The sequence below is a fragment of the Salmo salar genome, chromosome 02 (genome assembly GCF_965601325.2).
Source record: "Salmo salar chromosome 02, fSalSal1, whole genome shotgun sequence".
Lineage (NCBI taxonomy): Eukaryota > Metazoa > Chordata > Actinopteri > Salmoniformes > Salmonidae > Salmo > Salmo salar.
In genome coordinates, this window is record NC_138292.1 from 26,371,680 (window position 1) to 26,382,347 (window position 10,668).

At 39.5% G+C, this 10,668-nt stretch overlaps 2 long non-coding RNA genes across 4 annotated transcripts in view; one reads left to right on the forward strand and one right to left on the reverse strand.

Annotated features, from left to right (window-relative positions):
- LOC106577871 (uncharacterized) overlaps positions 1 to 10,140 on the reverse strand; it is a 30,016-nt gene extending 19,876 nt beyond the window's left edge. Inside the window, exons 1-4 of one of the 3 annotated variants that reach the window (XR_014380522.1) lie at positions 9,834 to 10,140; positions 9,217 to 9,249; positions 6,682 to 6,751; positions 2,317 to 2,457 (exon numbers count right to left, since the gene is read on the reverse strand). This is a non-coding gene — a long non-coding RNA (uncharacterized LOC106577871). The remainder of the gene's footprint in view (positions 1 to 2,316; positions 2,458 to 6,681; positions 6,752 to 9,216; positions 9,250 to 9,833) is intronic. The other 2 variants (XR_014380521.1, XR_014380523.1) reach the window with 2 other exon arrangements.
- Positions 7,335 to 9,120, forward strand: LOC106577885 (uncharacterized). Its single transcript, XR_001322222.2, has 4 exons — positions 7,335 to 7,456; positions 7,642 to 7,974; positions 8,324 to 8,356; positions 8,490 to 9,120. It is a non-coding gene; the product is annotated as an uncharacterized LOC106577885 (long non-coding RNA).
- Positions 10,141 to 10,668: the final 528 nt, after the last annotated feature.

Consider the following 10,668-nt stretch of genomic DNA (forward strand, 5'->3'; position numbering starts at 1 on the left):
TGGTTCGGGGTGGTGTGTTTTGTGTAAAGGGTGTTTGATTTAGTAATTCCGGGTTTTGGTTTATGTTTAGTAATTCTATGGTTAGTCTAGGTTGTGTGTTTCTATGTTTGGTTGATTGGGGTTGGGACTCTCAGTTGAAGGCAGGTGTTGTCTATCTGCCTTTGATTGAGAGTTCCATATATTAGGGTGTGTTTGTATGTGTGATTTGTGGGTGATTGTTCTGTGTTTCGCCTTGTGCCTTACCAGACTGTTTTTGTTGATCGTTCGTGTTTTTGTTATTTTGTATGTTCGTTTTGAAAGATAATTAAAAATCAAGATGAGCATTCACGTACCTGCTGCGTTTTGGTCCTCATTCACGGACAACAGCCGTGACAATATCATTATCTGTAAGGTCCTTCAGTCGAGCAGTAAACTTCCAACACAGATACAACCACGAAGACCAGGGAGGTTTTCCAATGTCTCAAAAAGAAGGGCACCTATTGGTAGATGGATAAAATAAAAAAAGCAGACATTGAATATCCCTTTGAGCATAGTGAAGTTTTTAATTACACTTTGGAAGGGTTATCAATACACCCAGTCACTACAAAGATACAGGTGTCCTTTCTAACTCAGTTGCTGGAGAGGAAGGAAACCGCTCAGGGATTTCGCCATGAGGCTAATGGTGACAGTTACATAGTTTAATGGCTGTGATAGGAGACAACTGAGAATGGATCAACAACATTGTAGTTACTCCACAACACTAACCTAATTGACTGAAAAGAAGAACGCCTGTACAAAATAATAATATACCAAAACATGCATCCTGTTTGCAACAAGGTAACAAAAAAATCCAATCTAACACTCTCAATATTTTCAAGCATAGTAGTGGCTTTTATTTTTATTTATTTTTTATTTCACCTTTATTTAACCAGGTAAGCTAGTTGAGAACAAGTTCTCATTTACAACTGCGACCTGGCCAAGATAAAGCAAAGCAGTGCGACACAAACAACAACACAGAGTTACACATGGAATAACCAGCGTACAGTCAATAACACAATAGAAAAAAAGAAGTCTATATACAGTGTGTGCAAATGGTGTGAGGAGGTAAGGCAATAAATAGGCCATAGTAGCAAAGTAATTACAATTTAGCAGATTAACACTGGAGTGATAGATGAGCAGATGATGATGTTCAAGTAGTGGTGTGCAAAAGAGCAGGAAAGTAAATAAAAACTATGGGGATGAGGTAGGTAGATTGGGTGGGCTATTTACAGATGGACTATGTATAGCTGCAGCGATCGGTTAGCTGCTCAGATGGCTGATGTTTTAAAGTTAGTGAGGGAAATCTAAGTCTTCAGCTTCAGCAACTTTTTGCAATTCGTTCCAGTCACTGGCAGCAGAGAACTGGAAGGAAAGGGGGCCAAATGAGGTGTTGGCTTTGGGGATGACCAGTGAGATATACCTGCTGGAGCGCATGCTATGGGTGGGTGGGTGCTATGGCTGCATCATAGCTGCATCATGTTATGGCTGCATCATGTTATGGGTATGCTTGTAATTATTAAGAACTGGGGAGTTTAGCACAGGCAAAACCTAGAAAGTCTGGTTTCCACCAGACACTGGGAGATTAATTGACCTTTCAGCAGGAGAATAACCTAAAACACAAGGCCAAATCTATGCTGGAGTTGCTTACCAAGAAAACAGTTAGTTTTGACTTAAATCTACTTGAAAATGTATGGCAAGACCTGAAAATGGTTGTCTAACAATGATCAACAACCAACTTGAAGAATTTTGAAATTAATAATGGGCAAATGTTGCACAATCCAGGTGTGGAAAGCTCTTAGAGACTTACATTGAACGACTCACAGTTGTAATCACTGCCAAAAGTGCTTCTACAAAGTATTGACTCAGGTGTGTGAATAATTATGTAAATTAGGTATTTCTGTATTTCGTTTTCAATACATTAGCAAAAAAAATCGAAAAATATGTGTTCACTTTGTCATTATGGTGTATTGTGTGTAGACAGGTAAGAAAAAAAGTCTAATTAATCCATTTTGAATTCAGGCTGTAACACCATGAAATGTGAATGAAGTCAAGAGTATGAATAGTTTCTGAAGGCATTGTACATGTAAATATTTTTCAGTATGGGTAGTGCATATATCACTTCATATAACCTGGCATGACAACTCATAACAAACTCTACACAAGTAGTTATAACACCCTATGATGCATTTTAAGACCATAATGCACAATCCTACTTATTTGAAAAAAAAGTATGTCCCAGGTGAGACAATGCATTATAAGTAATCTACAGATGGGACAGGTAGTAGATTAGTTTCTTACCGTTCTCAACTTTAGAGCAAATAATTTGCACTTGTTTCAGGAAACCATTCCATCCACAGGATGTGATGGAATTGCAGATGTCTTCTTTTTCATTTCTGCAAGATACTTCAAAAGATGGCATAGCCAAATGCATGTCAAGGCCTTGAAATCAAATAAAACATAATTGAGATTTCAGTTAGTTTTACATGTAACATGAAAAAGTATTGACTAATGTTTCCCACTATATGTTTTTCTAAGTGTATGTCTACATTTCTTACAGTAAGAAGTATCACAGTATCATATCAATAACACACAATGTTGGGAATAACAATTAATTGTACTGTAATTTAGGTTAGGGATTAAAGGTACAATCAGCAAGATAAAATCATCATACATAATGGGCTGACTTCCTGCTTCCAAAACATCAATTCAAATCTGCCAGGAATGCCATTATTGATTCTTTGCAATGTGAGCGTGCCTCAAGGGAGGGCGTTGTTAGTGAGCGGGTCCCTTATCCGGACGCTTATAAGAAATCCCGCAACAACATCTGACAAGCCCTCAAACAGGCAAAGTGCCAATACAGGACTAAGATCGAATCCTACTACTCTGGCTCTGACGCTCGTTGGATGTGACAGCGGGCAAACTATCACAGATTACAAAGGAAACCTAGCCGCGAGCTACCCAGTGACGCAAGCCTACCAGATAAACTAAATGCCTTCTATGCTCGCTTCGAGGCAAGAAACACTGAACCATGCATGACAGCACCAGCTGTTCCGCGCAACTGTGTGGTCTCGCTCATCGTAGCCAATGTGAATAAGATCTTTCAACAGGTTAACAATCACAAGGCTGCAGGACCAGACAGATTACCAGGATGAGTACTCAGAGCATGTGCTGACTGGCTGGCAAGTGTCTTCACTGACATTTTCAACCTCCCCCTGACCCAGTCAATAATACCTACATGTTTCAAGCAGACCACCATTGTGCCTGTGCCCAAGAACGTTAAAGTAACCTGTCTAAATGAGTATCGCCCCGTAGCACTCACATCTGTAGCCATGAAATGCTTTGAAAGGCCGGTCATGGCTCACATCAACACCATCAACCACTCCAATTCACATACTGCCCCTACAGATCCACAGATGATGCAATCTCTATTGCACTCCACACTGCACTCTCCCACTTGGACAAGAGGAACACCTACAGAATGTTGTTCATTGACAAGAGCTCAGAATTCAACACTATTGTGCCCTCCAAGCTCATCACTAAGCTAAGGACACTGGGACTGCACACCTCCTTCTGCAACTGGATCCTGGACTTCCTGACGGGCCGCTTCCTGGTGGTGAGGGTAGGCAACAACACATCCGCCACGCTGACCCTCAACACGGTGGCCCCTCAGGGATGCATGCTACGTCCCCTCCTTTACTCCCTATTCACTCACGACTCCATGGTCGCACACGATTCCAAAACCATCATTAAGTTTGCTGACGACACAATGGTGTTAGGCCTAATCACTGGAGACGATGAGTCAGCCCACAGGGAGGAGGTCAGAGGCCTGTCAGTGTGGTCCCAGAACAACAACCTCTCCCTCAATGTCAGCAAGTCAAAGGAGCTGATTGTGGCGTACAGGAAACAGAGGGCTGAGCAGACCCCATTCACATCGATGGGGCTGTAGCGGAGCAGGTCAAGAGCTTCAAGTTCCTCGGAGTCCACATCACAAAGGATCTATCATGGTCCACACACACCAACACATTCATGACGAGGGCACGATAACGCCTCTTCCCTCTCAGGAGGCTGAACAAATTTGGCATGGGCCTTCAGATCATCTAAATATTCTACAGCTGTACCATTGACAGCATCTTGACTGGCTGCATCACCGCTTGGTATGGCAATTGCTTGGCATCCGACCGCAAGGCACTACAGCGGATAGTGCGTACAGCCCAGTACATCACTGGGGCCGAGCACCCTGCCATTCAGGACCTCTACACCAAGCTGTATCAGAGGAAGGCCATAAAAATGGTCAAAGACTCCAGCCACCCAAGTTATAGACTGTTCTCTCTGCTACCGCAAGGCAAGCGCTACCAATGCAACAAGTCTGGAACCAGCGGGACCCTGAACAGCTTATACCCCCAAGCCATAAGACTGCTAAATAGTTAGTCCGTGTAGCTCGTTAAATATTTAACTATCTGCATTGACCCTTTTTGCACTTTCTTTTGACTAATAACATACGCTGCGGCTACTGTTGATTGTTTTGCCTAGTCGCTTTATTCTTAGTTATATGTACTGTGCCTTCAGAAAGTATTTACACCCCTTGACCTCTTCCAAATTTTGTTGTGTTACAAAGTGGTATTAAAATGTATTTATCATTTTTTGGTCAACGATCTACACAATACTCTAATTTCAAAGTGGAAGAAAAATGTGCACATTTGCAAAATAATTATGAAAAATAAAACAATAATACATCTCAATAAGATAAGTATTTAACCCCCTGATTCAATAAATATTTGTCAACCATTACAACTGCGAGTCTTTCTGGGTAAGTTTCTAAGCACTTCGCACACCTGGATTGTATAATATTTGCACATTAATCTTTTTAAAATTCTTCTACTTATTGACTCAAAAACATTTCAGCTTTTCATTATTTATTTCATTATTTAAAATTTCAAAAAACATCATTCCACTTTGAGATTATGGGGTATTGTTTGTAGGCCAGACACAAAATCTCAATTAAATTCAGGTTGTAACACAACAAAATGTGGAAAAGGTCAAGGGGTGTGAATACTTTCTGAAGGCACTATACATATCTACCACAAATACCACGTATCTCTGCACATCGACTGGGTACTGGTACCCCGTGTATAGCCGCATTATCATTACTTTGTATTTATTATTTAAGTGTTATTACTTTTCTATTATTTCTTAATTTTCTTTCTCTCTGCGTTGTTGGGAAGGACCTTAAGTAACCATTAGTCTACACAGCATATGACGAATAACATTTTATTTGAATTGGGAAGACTCAATAACGGCAGTCTTGGCAAATAGTGTTGATTATGATGTCAGTAGGCAGGAAGCCAGCCTGTTGTGTATGTTAATGTAATCAGTGTATATTTAAGTGCCTTGCTCAAGGCCATAACTTCCAATAGGTAGCACCTGTGATATTGATGCCTGCAACCTTCTGGTTACCGGCTCACTCCAGTCAGAATTCCGCATCAGCTGTGAGATTCAAACCAGCCCAGCACTCTAATCTTGATGTCACCACAGCCCAACTGCACAGTAGCCTAATTACAATGCACTATGATGTGACATTTATGATGTGCTAACAGATGTGTAATATACACTACATATACAAAAATATGCAAACACAAATTAGTGGATTTGGCTATTTCAGCCACACCCTTTACTAACAGGTGTATAAAATCGAGCACACAGCCATGCAAACTCTATAGACATACGCTGGCAGTAGAATGGCCTTACTGAAGAGCTCAGGGACTTTCAACGTGGCACCATCATAGGATGCCACCTTTCCAACGAGTCAGTTCGTCAAATTTCTGCTAGAGCTGCCCCTGTCAACTGTAAGTAGTGGAAACGTCTAAGGAGCAACAACAGCTCTGAGCAGCCGTACACAAACCTAAGATCACCATGCGCAATGCCAAGCATTGGCTGGAGTGGTAAAAAGCTTGTCGCCATTGGAAACACATTCTCTGGAGTGATGAATCACGCTTTACCATCTGGCAGTCTGACAGACTAATCTGGGTGTGGCTGATGCCAGGAGAACACCTCCTGCCCGAATGCATAGTGTCAACTTAAAGTTTGGTGGATGAGGAATAATGGCCTGGGGCTGTTGTTCATGGTTTGGGCTAGGCCCCTTAGTTCCAGTGAAGGGAAATCTTAACGCTACAGTATACAATGCCATTCCAGATGATTCTGTGCTTCCAACTTTGTGGCAACAGTTTGGGGAAGGCCCTTTCTTGTTTCAGCATGACAATGCCCCCAGCACAAAGCTAAGTCCATACGGAAATGGTTTGTTGAGATAGGTGTGGAAGAACCTGACTGGCCTGCACATAGCCCTGACCTCAACCCCATCAAACACCTTTGGGATGAATTGGAACACCGACTGCGAGCCAAGCCTAATCATCCAACATCAGTGCCCGACCTCACTAATGCTCTGGCTGAATGGAATCAAGTCCCCGCAGAAATGTTCCAACATTTAGTGGAAAGCCTTCCCAGAAGAGTGGAAGCTGTTATAGCAGTAAAAGGGGGGACCAACTCCATATTAATGGCCATGATTTTCGAATGAGATGTTCGACGAGCACTTTTGGTCATGTAGTGTATGTTAATACCATCAGACCATTTTCTAAGAACATAGTGAACAAAATAGATTGGGTGCCTTACCTTGTAAGATGCAGGGAATTTGTGTTAACAGTATCAACAATATGATACAAAAGTTATTTGAAGATGTACTCTGAAAAGAAGAAAAATAAAAAATATATATATATATATATATGAACATTAAAGCCTTTTATAGCTGCATATGTCCCTTAACTGGCATCAGTGGGACAGATTGAATTGGTACAAACCCCAAACTGTCTTCAAATGTTTAAAAGCAAGTTCTTTAATTTCCGGTCATTGCACCCTCTACATTTTAAACAGCAAATTTGGCAAATGAAGGGGTAATAGACCTCCACCAAACATTCGACCAACCAACAGTTAGGTCCCACATTGAGACAGGATACTAAGAGTCTGTTACTTGTGTAAATATACTAACCATAAATAATAATTTAATATTGCTAACAATGAGGTTATTAAGGACTGGTGGTCAGTTACTTGTAATGTGTGAATGAGAAAAAACGTAAATATGGACTATTAAATGGCTAATAATACATAATAAAAGCATTCACATACTCCTAAATAGACCACTTAACTTGAAACTAGTACCTAATATGTTTTATCTCAAACAAAGTGTTACCATTTGGGGGGGTGTGCCCTGAACTTGATTATCTAGCTCCCCTTCTTTTGTCATCTTCCTGTGTTCATTTTTTTTTTAACTGATCTACATTGTAAAGTGAAGTTACAGGAAATAGGTTGTTCATTTTCAAGTTGGCCGGGACTAGAACGATCTACAGCATCATGTGCAAACTTATTTTTTTTATCTTGTTGTTAATCCAAGGTAAAATACTTTAAAATTATATCTTAAATCAACTGTTGTCCATCACAAGGATAAATTGCTATGGTTGAGAGAATGGAAGTTATTTCTAAATGAAGATTATTTATGAATGTCCTACTTTTTAACATAAATACTTGAGGTTTAAAGAAAACTCCCTCATTATCTATGCATTATGTGTTCTCTCCTAGTTCCTGCATCTGCTAGGGTGTGGGTGAACCAGTGGTCCTTGAAAAATGCTTACATAGTAGGTGAAACAGCAACTCTTTATTGCAACATTACCTCAGATCAAGAGGAGATAAAATTTTGTGGAATGAAATGGGTCATCAAAGATCAAGGTGATCTGCTAGAAGCAAAATCCTATAAGCATCGTGTCAACATGAGCTCCACCAACACTTTTGCTTCCATAACATTGAGAAACCTGACCTTAAAAGACACCATGCCAACCTGCATCGCACAGTGCCACATTGACGGTGACTTTCAAAATACTTTCGGGAAGGGTGGCATACTTCACATTTTTGATGGTATGTGTCATACACCACCACTGCATTTTTGTATTATCATGTTCATTTAAATTAGGTTATTTTGTGGTGAAAGAGTAATCTTCATTGACTGCAAGTTTCAAAGCCTTCCAAGTTTTTTAACAGGCATCATGTCAGCATGATGTACAGTATATATTTGATTTATTTTAAACATGCTGCATCAGATTCTCTAGTGATCCAGTTTGAAATGGCAAAAAATGTAGTACAGAAAATGTATTGTCAAGGCTATAGATCTTGACCATGTAGCATCTACAATATCCTATAGATGAAATAAATAAAACCATATAACTTAATTCTATAACATAGCCATCTCTCCTTTTCCTTATTTAAGACATCAGCCAGATGACAACACTGGTCCCAACGGGTAAGTATTGATACAACAGGACTTGTTTGCTCTGTTTACAAGATAACGCACTGTAGGCCTACATAGCATTCCAGCTATAACATAACTTCCCAACTCGACATGACAGTGACAAACACTTTCCTCTTGTTTTTAGAAATGAAGAAAGACTATTCTCTCCCTTGGCTCAATTACATTTTTCTGAGCATAAACATCTTGATTTTCTTTGTGGCCACAGTTATTTGTGTGTCATACTACCGAACCCAAATGAAGAGGAATTAAGAAAAGGAAATGTATAGTATTAGCAGCCCTGTTCCAGTGTGCCCTGTCCCGGTGAATTGATGATCGACATTCAGTTTTTTAAATCAGTGTTGACTGTATAAGGTATGTTTGTCTGCTGGTTAATTTAAGATAACTTTTTCTGGGCTAGAATTCTAAGTATTTATGTCCAGTCACTATCTGAACAGATAGGTTTACGTTTTTGTATTAAATACAGTGTTTTGATCTATACATTAAGGCATATTATATTGATCTTTGTATTGAATTTGTTTGTTTGTTGCTGTTTTTTCTTAATATGAAACAAAAGTATGCATTATGGCTAAAATCAGTTCTGTCACTTTCCACGCAGTAAAAGTTGGTTGATAATGAAATGTTGATTGAAGTTGAAAGGGAATTTATAAAGTATGCTATCGCGGCCATAAACTATAGTATGCTATGTTCAAGTCGACTGACCTTTTAATTTGTCTACATATATTGTTTAAATGTTTTCTGACATGGGTTTCACCAGAGGCTTGCTTTTACTTTCATTTACAGAAGTTAAAGTAACAATCGAACTCTGATTCGAACTATCTTATAACTATATATGAAAAGGCAACATATCATACCTTGGACATCGCACCTGGAGACACCTGTTGACGCTGCAAATAAATGGCAAATTAATTCACGTTATCTCGCCGTGGCAATCTCGAGTTTTCCATAGGCACGAATGTCCACTTTACTGCATGCGGTCGCCACTAGTTACCACAGCTACAATGTCATACACCCAGTTTATTTCTAACCTTAACCCTAATCTTAACCCTGCTACTAACCTTATGCGTAACCCTAACATTAAATTAAGACCATAAAGCGATTTATTCCCCACGTAAATTTGTGTTTGCTTGTTGCTGTTTTTCTTAATATAAAATAAAAGTATGCATTATGGCTAAAGGCCATGCCCTATTCAGTCATTAGGCAAAGCGCTAAAATCAGTTCTGTCACTTTCCACGGAGTAAAAGTTTGTTCATAATGAAATCTTGATTGAAGTTGAAAGGTAATTTAAAAAGTATGCTATGCTAAAGTCGACTGTCCTTTTAATTTGTCTACATATATTGTTTAGTAAATGTTTTCTGACATGGGTTTCACCAGAGGCTTGCTTTTACTTTCATTTACAGAAGTTGAAGTAACAATCGAACTCTGATTCGAACTATCTTATAACTATATATGAAAAGGCAACATATCATACCTTGGACATCGCACCTGGAGACACCTGTTGACGCTGCAAATAAATAGCAAATTAATCCACTTTATCTCGCCGTGGCAATCTCGAGTTTTCCATAGGCACGAATGTCCACTTTACTGCATGCGGTCGCCACTAGTTACAAGTCACACCATAAAGATACATCGAGGACTCATCATGGATATAACCCATTTTAGCATGACCATTGCTATTGGACATTGCCATCATCCACCATTTTAAAGTAGGAAACTGGGTGGGAATTCCTATGGGTTGTACCCTCAATGGCGCTGCCCATGTTGTCACAGCCACTATAATGCATAGTTATAAAGATGTGTCCTCCATCTCTATGTGGCACACAAAGTGCGTGTTTTCTGTAATACCACAAGTGAGAGAAATAGTAATGGCGTCTTTTTGTAGGCACTAACTCCACCAAAATAAGGCCTTTGGTAAACACATGCTTAGGAGATCTGATACATTTTGTTTTATGAGATAATCTTCATCAGCTAACATCCCTTTTTGTGAATTTTTTAAGAATTTATGTTACAAAACACAGCACATAAAGGCTTCAGAATTCATAAAGGTCATGTGCACTGACTGCTATTATGTCATAGTACAAAACATATACGATCTCCTAAACCTGTGTTAACCTCAGACATTATTTTTCTGCATTTATTCCAAAACCCTATTCTTTCTCCATTCATTTTTCCCATAGGGATGGCTGAACGAACCAGAGGTAACTAATTTCCGGGTTTTAGTGCTACAAAGCTGGCGAGTTCTATACAACACATCCAGTAGATGGCATATATTAAGGATGCCCATTGGTGCCATACCAAGTACATGA